The sequence below is a fragment of the Triturus cristatus genome, chromosome 11 (assembly GCF_964204655.1).
Source record: "Triturus cristatus chromosome 11, aTriCri1.1, whole genome shotgun sequence".
Taxonomy (NCBI): domain Eukaryota; kingdom Metazoa; phylum Chordata; class Amphibia; order Caudata; family Salamandridae; genus Triturus; species Triturus cristatus.
Genome location: NC_140594.1, coordinates 464,754,787 through 464,772,029, shown reverse-complemented (window position 1 = coordinate 464,772,029; position 17,243 = coordinate 464,754,787).

Sequence of the window (17,243 nt, the reverse complement as noted above, 5' to 3'; positions counted from 1 at the left end):
GCCTAGGCTCGACATTGATGGAGCGCAAAAACCCTGACAACGGGAAAAGCAAAACCTCCTTACCGGTATCCTTCCCTGCGTCACAGACCCAACGCCACACTGACTCATTCACACATGTATTCATTGGTGGGACCCATAACACCAACACTCACACTAACCATTCTCCGGTCTACATGCAGTTGGAGGGATGAGCGGTTCAAGCGCTCGACATGTGGGGGAACACCTTATAACCTATAGGGAAAGAAAAGTTAATTTCCAAAATATACATCAATACCTCTTCCACCTACAGATCTCAATCCTGAACATCAAGGCACTCCCTCCACGTGGTCAATGGACCAAATAGTTGGATTGGTTGATGGTGATCTAGAACCAGCTAAAACACATTTCAATATTTAGATCTTATCCTTCTGAATAAACCACAAACGCATTATTTGTTAATCAATATCTTTTTATCGAAAATCTCTTGAAAAGTTAGGTTTGCACTTGGAAAGTTTATCTCAAAATTTAAGCAAATCGCAGAACATCATATTTACCTAATCTGGCTATCCGAAGTCCTCTAAGTCATCGGTCATATGGCAGTCAGTTGTCAAAGTTCAAAGTTCTTTGCTCAGCATGCTACAATCTCAAAGAATCGGTACAGACCAGAGACGTGCAAGCATCTGTCAGTGCCCATAGAATTAACGGAAAGTTGGCAGTCATCAGGTAATTGGGCAGCATCCGGACCATCTAGGTTCAGGGAACACAGCAGTCACCCTAAGTAGTAGAGTTCACATAGCGTCACCGTCGTCGTCATCGGAAAGAGCGATCGCATTGCAAGTCCCTCTCTATTCTACCGCGTATTTTATAATAAAATCAAAGCAAGAAGATACATTTAGCTATTTTAATACAGTCGTGATTGGTTGGTTAAGATCGTGCGACAGAAACTTTTTGGGGATATTGGTACAGTTAAAGGAGTGATGTCACACGTTCATTTAATGTCGGTCCATTCTGGTTTACTGTGGAAGTCCTTTGTCTTTCGTCTTGGCCGTCATCCCACAGTGACCTTGTTTGAGAAGACTAGGATCAGGGTTCATGATGAGGTCTGGAAGACTTTGTCGCTTCTGCGCACTTCGCTCCATGCCTCGTGGGACAGTGGCCACTTCGTCGTGTCACATCGGCGGCCATTTTGAGATTTAGGCCCAAACGCCAACTTAAGCAAACCAACCACAGAAGAGTAATTAATGCATAGAAATGATAAATCTAATGTTAACCCCTTACTAATCCCTCTATGTGCTTGTATTTATCAAGCGTATAGCAACATTTAAAGCATTTATATTCACCCTTTTGGTCCTCCTCTCGGGCAACATTACAAAGACACCACAAAGCAACATATATCATGCAATATTCTATTTATTACATATACTACTGTTAGTATGCGTACGTATTTTAGTCAATAAAGGTTATTTAGCCATGCAATATGCAATCCCACATGTAATTTTGGATATTAGTAATGTTGGTTTAATATTCATGCAAACTCATTTAATAATATTATAATTAATAGATTAATCAATTAGTATTTTCCTGCAGAATGGGGGAGGTATACAAAATGTTGTACTACCCGCTCCAGCAATCCCCCCTTTGGTGATTTTATCACCACACAATTAAAATTTTGTTTCAATTTGTCAAGAAAGTGAAATGAATTCTTTAGTTAGTTTACATCTCTGTTTCCCCAATTTCTTCTCTTTTAGCTGTTTTATACATGCTTCCTTTTATCTCTTCTAATTCTATCTCTTCAAATTCCCTCGTTTGTCTCTTATTCTGTCTTCTTTCCAAACTTTCTCTATTTAACCTTTTCTGTATTCTTCCTTTTATGACACATACAAACTAATCTTAGAATTAAAACTATAAAAATCACACAAGTTAATGGAAATAAGATTCTACGTATAAAGGTACTACCTAAGTTTATCAGGAAATCCTTAATAGAAGAAAGTTTCTTCCCAATTCTCTCCCAAACACTTTCAACCTCCAGTGGTGTAATTTCCTCATGCAATTCAGTTATATTTTTGATGTCAATTTTCAGATCTTTACTTTCGTCTGGAATGTAAGTACAACAATGTTGAACTTTCAGCATTCCGCAGACTCCACCCTCTTTTGCCAATAATATATCAAGGGCAAGTCGATTTTGCATTACCATAGCACACATGGCAACCATTTCTGTATTTACCAATAAAAATCCTCCAGCTGTGCTTGTTGGCAAGCGATCCAGAACTGTTGATAGTTTTCTAATTTTATGTGCATTCAGAGATATTCCCACTGCTGGTATCAATGCTCCAAATATGTCTCCTACAATTTCTGACCAAGATTCTCTCTTTCTATGTGCTAAATGACTACCTACGTTATGTACACCATCTTCTCCACTTCCCATGTGAAATATCTTTGGGAAAACCAGACCTACATAACATGTGCCATACCAATGTTCTGGCAAACGATAATATGCCTTGTTCCCGCACATAAAATATAACCCAGGAAAAACTGGATCATTTTCTCTTTTAAATCCCCATCCACCCATGATTTGGTATGTATCATGGCACTCACTATTACCTACAAAGTAATTATCATAGGCAGTTTGATTCCTTTTAATACACAACTTCCCTTTCTGGGGCCAATCTAAAGCCATAGTTGGACTAGCTTCTCCCTTCAAGTGTTTTTCCATTTCAACATCCCAGAATTTCTTTTCCTCCTTTCTCTCAGATGCTTTCTTTTGCATTTTCAATCTCCTTTCTTCAACCAAATCCCAAAACGCCTTTTCTTCTTTCTTTAAAATACAAGTCAAATTATTCCTAAATATGTATTCTAATGTTAGTTCCTTAGTTTCTAAGAAAAATTCACCTAACACCTTTGCAGGCTTTACTTTATTCAACTTGTTAATTGCAGGCACTTGTGTTATCTACATCTGAAAAATAATATTCTAATTTCCCTATTTGGTAAAACACACTAGCTATTACACAACATGTTATTCCATATGTTATTGGGAGGTGATGGTAGGTCACTTCCTCCGATATAGATGCAGGTAACTGCATACAAACGTAGCAATCCCTCACATCCATTGTCTTTACATACTCATACAAAAGTTTTGAAAACACATTGTTAGAGAAATCATTTATAGACCTGTCTTTATGTAGGTAATTTCTATCTATTTTAGTTGGATATACTTTCTGAATCTTTTCTACTCTTATTTTCACTATGTCCCTCTATTGTGTCTATTTTAACCTTAAATGAAATCATCAAAGTTAATACACTCCATAGAAGCATTAGTAATCCTGTACAACAAACACACATTTTAAACCATCGTTTTAGAAATACACATCTAGCTTTTCTACTTTCTGTGTTTGCCATTTTCGCAAAATGATCAGTGTCTTTTGACTTAGCCTCTTCTACTTCACAACTAGTTTTATCTAACGCAAGGCTCTAAGCACCTACTTGGTTCTACTAGTTTTTGTCTTTTCTTGTATTCTATTATTTTTCCATTAGCAGCACTTTCGTCTTTTTCAGTTTGGCATTTGATCGTCTTTCACTTTTCTCTCATAATCTTGATACAGAACTTCCGGAACATCCGTTTCTTCTCCAATATCGGACAAGATAACTCTCAGGATTTCCGATTCTTCGTCTTCCTCAACCACTTCTGATACAGTCACCTCTGGATTTTCTTGGCTATCTGCCTCTTCTTTTATTTCAGGCAGGGCAGCATACGACCATTCTGGCGACTTATAATTCTGGTTGGGCTTTCTCGTTCTTTTGTTTTCCTCTGCTGTAACTGTTTTCTCATCTTTCGACTTTACTTGACTTGATACTTCATTCACCTGCTCCGCTCTTGATGAATTCACTCGTGTCAGTCGATATCTTAATCTCTTTATCTTATTAGGCCAGATTTCATCTCTTGCTGGTCTTTTTTATTTATTTCCTTTATCATTCTTTTCAGCTCTCCATGCTCTTTTTCTCAGGACTCGTCCTTCTGGTACTTCCTCATCACTTTCTTCTGATTCTGTTTCAACTTGCTTTTTGCTTTCAGCTGTTCTTTCCACCGCTTCTTTTATTTTCCCTACTTCTGTCCCTCCTCGTGGTTCTTGCACACAATCTTCCTGCTGACTAATTATCCCTTCCTCTAACTGGATGTTAGAATTCCCTACAACTCCTCGGGGGTCTGCCGCAAGAATCTTTCCCTTTCTCTCTATATCTTGCAGCTGTTCATCTACTTTTGTTATTTCAAGTGGAATTTCTCTCAGCTTTTCATCAGGAATCTCCTTATCTATAACTTCCTTGATTGTTTCTTCACTGCTTTTCTCTTTTCCCGAACATACCGGTATTTTTTCTGTCTCTGAGTCTGAGCTGGTATCAGAAATCTGTGATCTTCTTCTCAAGGGAATATTTTCTGGGGCAACAATCAGACTTGGTTCTGTTTCCCCCCTTTCAGGATTTTCTCTTGTGCTTGTTTCTTCAGCATCTGATTCAGAGCTACTTTCTGACTCGTCAAAATATTCTCCTTCCCTGTTATCCACTGGATTTGGGATTCTCAATGTGTGACTAGCATGGATCCAGTTCTTGATCCCAGCACACTTCACAGCTGTTGTTGTAGTCAAAATCACTTGTCATGGTTTTCCCCACCGTGGGACCAGACAGTTCCTTCTTCTGTGTAATTTTATTCTCACCCAGTCTCCTGGGTTTAGATTAGGCCTGGGCGGTAAATTCCGTTCCGCTCGCGGAATTTGCGGAATTTGCGTAATTTCGCGTTCCGCGGAGAACGCGAAATTGCTAAAAAGTCTGCTTTCCACGATTTCGCGAAATTTATGCTTGTTCGCAATCTCAAAATGCGTGTTCGCGAGATATTTCTCCCCGAGCACGCAAACAGCATTTGTGAACAGGAAAAAAGCATCGCGAACAAGCAATTCCGCGTGTTCGCGGAATTTCTGCGTGTTCGCAGAGATTTTTTACCGTTTCGCGGAGATTTGCGTAACGCAATTCCGCAAATTCCGCCCACCCCTAGTTTAGATCATGAGCTTGCTTCTTTTCAAGGGTAGTGGCATCCGCTCCAACCTGAGGAAACACAGAATGAACTGCGTCAGCCAGCCCCTTACAGTAATCCAACACCAAGTCATCAGTTATAGGCAACAGCTTGTTGACTGGTATGAATACATGACGCATTGCTCTTCCCATGATAATTTCATGGGGACTGAAACCTGTGGTTCTATCTGGAATTGATCTAATAGTCATGAGTACCAGAGGCAAGACATCAGGCCATTTCAAACCTGTGGCTAAACACATTTTTCCCCATCTGTTTTTTATAGTGCCATTCATTTGTTCCACCACACCAGAAGCCTCTGGGTGATAGGCACAATGTAGTTTCTGTTGTACATTCAATACTTCACAAATCAATTTCATGATCTCCTTATGGAAATGCTTCCCTCTATCTGATTCAATTGTAACTGGGAACCCGAATCTAGGGATGAATTCCCTCAAAAGCAGTTTTGCTACAATAATCCCATCACTTGTTCTTGTGGGATATGCTTCTACTCACCTTGAAAACAAGCAGACCATCACTAGAACACACCTCAACCTATTACAGGGCGGTATCTCAATGAAATCAATCTGCATTCTGGTGAAAGGCCCACCTTCTTGACCTATCGTTCCTAGACTTACTACTGTTTTTCTTCCAGGATTGAACTGCTGACATATAAGGCATCTTTGACAAAGGCTCTCAGCTACCAGTCTAAATTTTGCATTGTACCACGTTTGAAGGACCGAATCATCGCGTCCCTCCCTATATGTCCCTGTCCATGATACATCCGTGCCATTGCAGATATCATGCTATCAGGTATGACTGGTCTTCTATCTCGATAAACCCACACATGATCTGTTTCTCTTGGTGCACATCCTGCTTTAACCCATTGTCTCATTTCCTCATCTCCTGCTTCTTCCTGCAATTGCCTCACTTCTTTCCAGGTACCCACAATGTTAGTAAACATTAGAGGCAAAGAATTCATCTCCCTCTCTTTAGCCCTGTTGACTGAGTTCTGGTTTCGAGCACAATATTGAGCCTTATCGTTGGCATATTTGTTTTCAACGGCGATATAATCAGCGGTTTGCACATGGGCAGCACACTTCACAACAGCCTATTGCTTTGGCAGCTGTATTGCCTCAAGCAACTTCCCAACCACTTCAGCATTCTTTATTGGAGTTCCACTTGAAGTCAGAAATCCTCTCTGCAGCCATATTGTCATGCACAACGCCAACACCATACTGACTATCAGTTATCACAGTCACTCTCACATTCTTTCCAATCTTGCATGCTCTAGTTAAAGCTATCAGTTTAGCAACCTGGGCTGATTTTACTCCCTTCAGGTAAGATGCTTCCATTACTGCTGCAACTGTGCATACTGCATATGCTGCACTCAGATTCCCTTTGTCTGTTCTCAAACATGACCCATCTACAAACATCACAAAGTAACTCTCAGACAAGGGTACATCTTTTATATCCGGACGTGGTTTGGTACAGAAATCCAATACATCCAAACAATCATGATCCACTTCGTCAGTCACTTCAACATTTTCAGCATCAGGCAATAGCGTTGAAGGATTCACATTCAGACATCTCACAAGGCTCACATTTGTTGCACCTAATATGACTTTCTCATACTTAGTCAGCCGACTATGTGTCATGAATTGAGTGCGACTCCTTGTTAGAAGGATTGCCACATCATAAGGTACAAACACTTGCACAGGATATCCCATCACAATTCCCTCACTCTGTTCCAGACTCTTACAAGTAGCAGCTACTGCTTTCAAACAACCTGGCAAGGCTACAGCTACAGGGCCTAACATAGCTGAAAAATATGCAATTGGTCTTCTCAGTTTTCCATGTTTCTGTATTAGTACAGAGAGTGCACATCCATTCCTCTCACTGCAGTACAATACAAACTCCTGTTCATAGTCAGGCATTCCTAATGCTGGCGCTTCACACAAACTGTCTCTCAATTTCTTAAAAGCTGCTAATTCTTCCCTACTTTAGTCAATAGGGTCTTTTACATCCCTTCTCGTAAGGCGTACCAAAGGTTTTGCAATCAGGGAAAAATTACTTATCCACTGACAACAATGTCCAACCATTCCAAGAAACATTCTCACTTCCCTTTGCATCATTGGGGCTCTCATTCCTTTTATTATCATGATTATGTCTGTAGTTATTTTCCTTAGTCCCTTTTCAATTTTTTGTGACCTAAATATTGTACTTCTTTCTGACAAAATTGCAATTTCGATGGGGATACCTTAAGTCCTCTATCTGCCAAATTATTTAACAATGCTATGGTGTCCATTACACAGGCTTCTCGAGTTTTCGACGCCACAAGCAGGTCGTCGATATATTGAACTAGCACTGAATTTTCGGGCATTTCTAAATCTTCCAAAGACTTTTTCAATATCTGATTAAATAATGAGGGGCTTTCAGTGTACCCCTGTGGGATTCGGCACCAAGCCAAAATACGTTCGCCAAAACGAAACGCAAACATTTGTTGGCTATCATGGTGCAACGAGATGGAAAAGAAAGCATTGCATAGATCAATCACTGTGTACCATTCTGCATCATGGGGTATCTGGTACAGAATTACAGATGGATTTGGTACAATAGGACAACATGACACAACAATTTTGTTTATCTTTCTCAAATCCTGTACTATCCTGAACTTACCGTTAGGCTTTTTCAGTCCCATAATTGGTGAATTACATGGACTACTCATTATTTCTCTCAAAATTCCTTGTTTAATCATTTTCTCAATTATAGGGGTAACTCCTTCAATTATCTCGGGTGTCAATTTATATTGAGGAACATTTGGGTAGCTTATTCCTTCCTTCACTGTTACTTTTACGGGATCTACATTTCTCATCAATCCTACATCTTCTCCTGTAAAATCCCAAACTTCTGCTTTTACTGTTTGTTTCAATTCTTTTGGTAATTCGTCAGGGTTGAATACAGCATAAACTTCAGTAATCTCAGGTTCCATATTAGCCATAGTCATTTTATACAATAAGTCTTCATCAGGGGTCTCAAAGGCTATACCATCAGGGGTACAAAATATGGTGTAATTCATTTTGCACAACAGGTCTCGTCCTAATAGGTTTACAGGACTGGAATCACACACGACAAAGCGGTGCATTTCGGAAAATTACCCTATATTAGCTTTTATTAGTTCTGTGAGATACGTTTTGATTTGTCTGTTGGATACTCCAACCACTTGGATTGTTTCATCCGAGAGAGGAAGATTTTTTACATCAGCTGACCTAACAGTTGATCGAGTAGCAACAGTATCTACTAGGAAGGTAATATTTTCATCATTTACCTTTCCATCCACAAAAGGGCCTGTCTGGTCTACTTCTAGAGTTGCTCCAAGGACGCACTCTTCTTTCTCCCTTCGGCACCGTCAATAACCTTCTTCTGACTCACTCTCATCGCGTTGTAGCCAATACTGCGAAACAGCGCTAGCGCGCGGCAGCTTGGTTACCTTTTATTCGTTGTAGAATCCTGTCTCATTACTGTATTTCTGTGAATTTACGGTCTGTGGAATAGGCGGCTTTGGCACCTGATTCTGTTGGGTAACAACCTGCTGCTGTCGCTGCGGTTGACCACTCACCTCTTTCTGCACCTGCGGATTCAATGATGCATTATAACCATTAGTATTTGGGGGATATTTACACTCAGATTTCCAGTGCCCTATTCTTCCGCAATTATGACATGGCCATTTCTTTTTGGCTTCTTCAATATTGAATTGTCCCTTTCCTTTTCCAGTATTAAATCTAGGTTTTGGTCCTGCATTATTTGCTTGTTCAATCAATTGTGCTTCCTGTCTTTCTGCTACCTTTACTTGTGCCCACATTGCTTTTTCTTTTAATTTACGCTGTTTAGCTTCAATTTCATCAATAAAATATTTTGCATGTCTTAGCACTTCATCTATTTTCTTGTTTTGCGAATCTACAGTATGCTGCTTAATCACTTCACTAATTTCAGGACGTAGTCCATATACAAACCTGTATACAAAATGACTTAAATCCTTATCACTCAAATTTTCATCACCACTAAATTGCTTAAAGGCAAGAATTAACCTTTCATAGTATGCATGTACTGACTTCTTAGCTTCTTGATGAGTTCGGTCTATTTTTACCCAATCGGTCTCTTTAGGAGGTACTTTGTTTTTCAAAAAAGTAATTACTTGTTCATATTTTTTCATCACCTCTGGATCAGGGGCACCTGTCTTTGGATCTCTAGGGTTTTCTTTTGTAGGCCAGTCTATTACAATTTTGCACTCTGTCCATAAATCTGCTGGTACTATTATGTCAAATAGGCTATTCAAATCAATCCACAAAACTTTTGATAATTTTACAAATCTGTCCACTTGTCTATACCACTCGACTGGCTTTTTGCGTAGTCGAGGGAAATCATTTGTAAATGACAAAATATCTTGCCTAGTCCAAGGAACATGTACATATTCTCCTCCTGGAATTTCTCTCATAGGGCATTCTGTCACTATCTTTTCCTTTTCTCTTACGGGGAAAGCAGCAAACGTTTTCTCTGAGGCATCATCTCGTTTTCTAAACCACCTACTTCTCCATTTATCCACATCTCCCCATTTTCTCAACAAAATGATTATGTCTTTAATCTGGATTATCCGTCCTGTGGTGTTCAAGTTTTCAATATCTTTCTCAGTAAAATCTACTCAATATGGTTTTTGTAAAGCCTTTACCTTTTCAATGTCTATACCCATTTCATTTGCTACTTCCTCTAGTCTCTCATGTAGATTCTGTGCTCTCCAAGTTATACTTTTGCATATAAAGAGTAATTCTTCATCCTGATAGGTTTTTAATTTTTCTGTGGGGATTGTTCCTTCTATTAATTCTTCCAAAACCATCCTTAATTTTGCCACATCTATAGATTGAGATTCTTTGTCTTTTCTCTGTAGGTTCCTTAACCATTCACTTAATTCTTCTGAAGTAGGACCTACTGGTTTCTCCTCATTTCCTCGTTCTGAGTCTCTTGGGGTTTCTGATATGGGATCTGTAGTCATTGTCAGTCTCTCAACTAAACCTGGATTTACTGACAAATTTTTAAGCGTACTCTGTTCTGATGCACTTACTGTTTGTCTTCATGGGTTTTCTTCTGAATTTCTCCTTGGCCTTTCTGTCTGTTTATTACTGTTATAAGGGACCATTAAACAATGTTCATTTTCCTTCTGTTTAAGAAAAATAGGCATTACTGGACCTATAGTTACAGGAACAGTTACGGCTTTTAAGTTTTTAGTCAATTCCCTAATCTTTTCAGTTAACTCTAAAGTGGTTTTTGCTAGTTCTGTTGAATTTTCACTACTTACCTTGCTATCCTGTTTTCTCTCTACCTCCCTGAAAGAATTATTTCTCCCTAACTCTTTGGGTACTGGTTCAGTCTTAATGCTTCACAAAGTCTCTCTCATTGGGGCACTTGGTGTTAACATTTTAGAATCGGGTTGATACGGGGGTGGATTTTTATAAACAAGAATAATCAAGAACATCATCCTCCGATTCATTGACTCCATACCCTCCTGCCCCTATATTATGTCTCTTTTCCGTACATTTTTACCACTAACTTCTTCAACATGTCTCACAGGAAAAAAAACATCAGTCATATTTACACTTCGCTATCTCCTCATTCTGTCATCATGATTCTCTTGACAATGGGATCTGCCAAACATGTACCTATATCTTCCGCCACTCCTCTGTCTTTCTCTTTGTGTTGGTCTAGGTCTCGGTTCTAGATTCATCATTTTCTCTCTTAAATTTCTCAAAACCGCTAAATTAAATGAACCATGCTCTGGAAATGCTTATATTTCACCCAATTGTCCAACCAAATGCATGTATGATATCTGTATTTTGCAACCATAAATGATGCGGGCGATTTCGGTGGAGGAAGCAACTGTCCCTCTCTAGTCTTAATTGGTTTGTCCTTTTTGAATAAACCTTTGATCTTCCCAAACCAGGACTTTCTCTCCTTTTCTGGTGGATCGTAATACATCCTTTTGTCTTCCGTGTATCGCTAGGTTCTTCCTACGACTATTCTATTGTCTTAGCCAATCGTAGCGTGACTCACACTAACGTACCAATCCAAAGCGTCTATGTCACTTCTAAAATTCTCAAATCCCAGGGTGACTCACACTAACGCACCAATCAGGAGCGTCTACGTTTCTTGCTGATTAACCAATCCCAGGGCAGTCTTTCTGACGTCAGCTTTTCTCGCTACTCCTGCTTCTGCTGACCCCTCCTTTACAAAATTTATCGGTAAGCTCCTTACGCTCTTTTAACTTACAAATGTGTTAGTAACAACATAAAAACACCACCATTATCTGTTTCACTAACCAAGGAACAGTAAATGACCTTTCTCACAAGAATTCCGTCTTTCCAGAGAGCAGCGCTTACCTCTGCCCTACTACGGAATCGTTACTTCCGTTGATAAAGTAGCACATCCCTCTACTTCACCCTTCTAGCAAGCATTAGCTAACCATTTCTCCAGAATTAAGACACCAAGGGGCCGATTCCAATCCTGGAAAAAGGCAGTACGAATCGTTGTACGGAGCGTTTTCTCCATACGACTCGTACCCGGTAAACTTTCCGTACAACCTAGGAAGTACGATTCATACAGAAAGCCTATTTCCGTATGTTTCGTACAAAAGACCGTACGGGTCAAAAAAACCAACGATTCTGATCTGGAACAGCTTGTACGCGACATCCGGACGCATTCAAGCAGCGGTTTCCGTCCCTACGTCACTCCGTACAGCTCTTTTTTTACAGGAGCCAAACACAGCCGGAAAAGCAGAGTCCGACGCGAACCACTACGCAATGGAGCCCCAGTACGCAACGTACACGCCATGAACCCCATCATACGTATCATCCCGGTCCTCCTAGCCTACAACCTGGTGCACCGGACCCGACGCACATGCTGCAGAAGGTGAGAACAACACCCAGGTGCTGGGGGGTGAGGGGCAGGAAACATACCCCATACCCAAAGCAAAACCTATAATATGGAGCCCATACATTACCACCAGGGTCTGGTCACTTGGGGGGGCGTGGCCAGCAACCCCTGCGTACCGCAAGAACGGAAGTGGACGTGTACGGTGCGTTGCACACGTACCCCTACGGCACAAGTACAATAGTGATACGGACCGTACACACGCAATGAATGCGTGGGTACGGTGCGTTGCACACGTACTCCTACGGCACCAGGAGAACAGTGATACGGACCGTACACACGCAATGAATGCGTGGGTGTGGTGCATTGCACACGTACCCCTACGGCACCAGTAGAATAGTGATATGGACCATACACACGCAATGAATGCATGGGTATGGTGCATTGCACACGTACTCCTACGGCACCAGTAGAACAGTGATACGGACCGTACACATGCAATAAATGCGTGGGTACGGTGCGTTGCACACGTACCCCTACGGCACCGGTAGAATAGTGATACAGACCGTACACACGCAATGAATGCGTGGGTATGGTGCGTTTCACACATACTCCTACAGCACCAGTACATTTGGGATATGAGGCGTACACACGCCAGGAATGTGGGCTTACGGACTGGCCCTGCATTTTACCTTCATATTGGTGTGTGTGTAGGTCCAGTCCAGCAATGTACTGCTCCAGGGCGGGTGGGTGGGTGCATAGGATTCTCAGCAGTGGCCAGCCATATGGGGGTGGCTGCAGATCAATATCAGCAGTGGCCACACAGATAGGGGTGGGTGCAGATGAATACCAGCAGTGGACAGAGACATGGGGTGGGTGCAGATGAATACCAGCAGTGGACAGAGACATGGGGGTGGGTGCAGAGGACTCCCAGCAGTGGACAGAGACATGGGGGTGGGTGTAGAGGACTCCCAGCAGTGGACATAGATATGGGGGTGGGTGCAGAGGACTCCTAGCAGTGGACAGAGACATGGGGGTGGGTGCACAGGACTCCCAGCCGTGGACAGAGACATGGGGGTGGGTGCAGAGGACTCCTAGCAGTGGACAGAGACATGGGGGTGGGTGCAGATGACTCCCAGCAGTGGACAGAGATATGGGGGTGGGTGCAGAGGACTCCCAGCAGTGGCCTGCAATATGAGGTGTGTGTGCAGATGAATACCAGCAGTGTCCAGACATATGGGGGTGGGTGCACAGGACTCCCAGCAGTGGCCTGCAATATGAGGTGTGTGTGCAGATGAATACCAGCAGTGTCCAGACACATGGGGGTTGGTGCACAGGACTACCAGCAGTAACCTGCAATATGAGGTGTGTGCAGATTGATACCAGCAGTGTCCAGACATATGGGGGTGGGTGCAGAGGACTCCCAGCAGTGGACAGAGACATGGGGGTGGGTGCATAGGACTCCCAGCAGTGGACAGAGACATGGGGGTGGGTGCAGAGGACTCCCGGCAGTGGCCTGCAATATGAGGTGTGTGTGCACATGAATACCAGCAGTGTCCGGACATATGGGGGTGGGTGCACAGGACCCCCAGCAGTGGACAGAGACATGGGGGTGGGTGCAGAGGACTCCCAGCAGTGGACAGAGATATGGGGGGGTGTACATTATTATCAGATGACCACACCTACATGGTGGTATGGCTGCATCCCTAACTTTGGACTATGGTGATAGTGCTATAACAACACATCACTGACAGCAGTGTCCCACTCCCAGGAGGATGGATGTATTTCACACACTGCATGACACACCACATGTGGGTGTGAGGACATATAACACATGCATACCCACCCATGGCAGATGCAGCACAATACACACCATGATATCATGCCACAAGACTGTATAGTCATGTAACTGCCTACAAAACTAAGATAGCCAAAAGGAACACACACTGTCACGCACATCCCAGGACTGATAGGAATGTCCAGATGCTGGTCCAGCCACCAAGATGTTGTCTCTCATGGAAGGAATAGGGTGGAATTCCCCTAGATACAATGCCCACAATTGTCAGTCAGTCGCCCAAATACCCTGCATAACAAGTACCATTTGTGTGGTAGGCCGTGATTACACACATGCATAGTGCTGAAAAGGGGGAATTTGTCCCTGAAGGCTTTCCGACATACTCAAAACAAAAGTACAGTGACTAGCAAGGATGGCACAGACGATTCAGCAGTAGACATCGGTGAGCAGGCATGGCCATTGTTGAAGGGATCCGTCACCAACAAAGGAAATGTTGACACAGGTCAGCACAACAATTGTGCAACTGTTTGCAGGGAAGATGTCAGGTGCCACAGAGGAAGGAACACTCCTTGGGACAATGTCTCTAAACAAAATTAACACACACTACCAATGATTCTTTGCAGAGACATTGTGATGGCACACAGATCCCATGGTCCACCTCATGACATTCATACAAAAACATTTCTCAGAACCCTAACACATTATCAGAACACCAACTCCAGGAGCCTCAGCACCAACATCAAGTACCTGACATGCAATAGTGTTGAATGTAAAAATAAAGGCTTTATTCAGCACAGGAAAAAACAACGAAAAATAGACAATGTACAGAGGCCAATGGCCAGTCCATATTTCAAGTCCAAGGTGGGATGTAGGGGACCGCATCTACCCCTAGCTTGCCTGCACAAAGGAACCTCAAGGTTTGTTGACCGGGGGGGCATCATCTGTGGCAGTACCAGGCACCGCAGGGTCAGGAGGGGGAAGGGTAGGTGTTGCGGGTGCAGGGGGGATGTGTCCACCACAGGGGGTGGGGCAGCGCCGAAGGTGGAAGTGAGCGTGGCGCTGCACACTGCTGCTAGGACGTCCAACCTAACCCTTGCACCAGAGGATTCCCCAGGGTCAACAGAGGGTGTGGTGGGTGAGGGATGGGGTGCAGCGCTCTTGGGGGAGGGGGTCGACATGGTGGGGGACTCAACTCCTGTGCCCGGGGACTTCCTCGCCCGCTTGTGGGGTTGTCGCTCAGTGGGGGCGAGGTCCAGCTCACCCATAAAGATATTCTTGGGTGAGAGTTTGGCAGGGGAGCCAAGGGGAGTAGTTTTGGAGGAACAGGGTTGTGAGGACTGCAGACTGCGACTGTGGCTGCGTGTATGTCGTCTGTCCCCAGACCCTGTGGGTGTGCCAACATCCCCCTGAGTGTGCGTGCCAGGAGATGTGCGCTTTGCCTTACTTGGGGGTGTGCTGGCTGTGTCTGGTGGGGTGCGTGCCCTTGACTGTCTGTGTGTGCATTGGACAGGCATGGGAGAGGGAAGTGTGGATGGGTCTTGGGTTGGGGGGGACGGAGCGCTGCAGGAGAGTAACTGCTGCCGTCAGGGAAGAGTCCATGGACCGCAGAATCCTGCGTTGGTCAGACATCATTGCTGACATGCCCTCCATGAACGACACCATCTGTGTGAGCAGTTTAGTGTGTCCATGGAGGACATTCAGCACTGATGCCTGCCCAACCTGCAACTGCCGCAGTATGTCCACAGACTCTTCACTGAGGGCAGCAGGGGTAACAGGGGCAGGGGGTGCGGTGCCTGGGCCGAAGGAGACATGGTGGGCCTCTGCACGGACAGAAGGGACGGGAGCAACTGGGAGGGCGGAGATGGTAACGGAGGAGGCGGGGACAGATGTGGGGATGCTGCCAGGTGGTGTTGCAGCCTCCACCTCCTCGAGGAGGTCAGCGTCGGACCCGTCGGCGTCGTAGCTGGTATCGTGTCCAGACAGGTCCTCTGACTGACTCCCCTTGCCCTCCGTGCCACTGGCTCCTCCAGACTCTACAGCCCTGGTGGCACTGTCGCTGGGTCCCTCTTCCAGGTCCGTGCAGTTGTCTCTCTCCATTGCGGATGATGATGCTGTGGGCAAGGAGAAGAAACCGAAATGCATCAGTCACCTGTATACATCTAACACATGAGCACAAAAACAATTGGTCACAATGCATATCAGGCAGTGCATCATGAGTAACAGCTAGATTACTCCGCACATATGTAAGCCCTGTATTGCCCAGTTGGCAGACCCACTATGCCACTTGGACACAAGGAAAAAAAGAACACACCAGGCCACTACTTGAATGAGAAATACAGTGTCTGTGAACCGGTGAGCACAGCAATACAATGAAGTCATTCCACCTCTTGTTTACCCTGAAAGAAACAGTAGTGGTGCACCCAACGTAAACTGACACACCTCAATACTCAAGGTGTCACCACACTCAGAGACCTGTAAGTACTTTGGAACACAAAATGAAAAAATGTTGGTACCTTGGGACTCACAATACTTTACACAATCAACATGTTTTGAATGTGCCAATTCGCCATTTTGTGAAAAGAACACTCATGTGCCTGCATGAAATATGTCTCACAAGGCAGTGCACACAAAACTACATTTACACTGTCATTGAAGAAGCTGGCACCTTTTCTAAGAAGCCACTGTTAGAAATGAATGGTGTTGCAGAAAGTACATAAACATGGGCCTACAGAGGTCTTGATGTCTTGAGGCTTGTTAGTTTGTATTACCAACAACAAAGGAGTCTCACAAAATCAAGACCACTGTGGGAACATGTATATGGAGAGTCTGAAACACCACTTAATTCTAACAGTGGCTTCTTTGCAAAGGTGCCAGCGTGTTCCATGAAAGTGGAAATTTCGTTTGGTGTGCACTTCCTTGGGAGACATCTTTCATGCAGGCACATCAGTGTTCTTAACACAAATCATCAAATTACCACATTTAAAACATGAAGAACTGTTGACAAGTGCTGTGAGTGCCAAGGTACAATTTTTTTACAGTAACAACTTGAATTATGTCAGTTGTCACATGGCCATCCGTCCCCTGATTACACAGTTGGCTACACATATGACCTACTGCCTGTCATCTGGAGTGGCACCAATGTGGCAGGCAATGCATAAGCTACTGGGCCTGCAATTGGGTTGTTAAAAAGCATAGCAGTACTGTGGAGACACCCTCATGGCAAGCCAGATTGTCCACACAAAGTCCAAACTGCGTTGCATCTGAACCACCACAGGTGCCAAAAATGTATGAGCAGGAATCATGTTTTTGAAAAAATGACACAGGCTGCAAAGCACGAACATTAAGCCCTGGCCAGCATCACAGGGGCACTCCACGGTGATTCTGTGTACAGCCAATTCTCAAACACAGGTCAGACCTGGCAAGGAAAAATCAGGGGTGCCCATGTAGGCCTCTCCCGCACAACCACCCATACCTGAGTCAATGTGATTGATACAG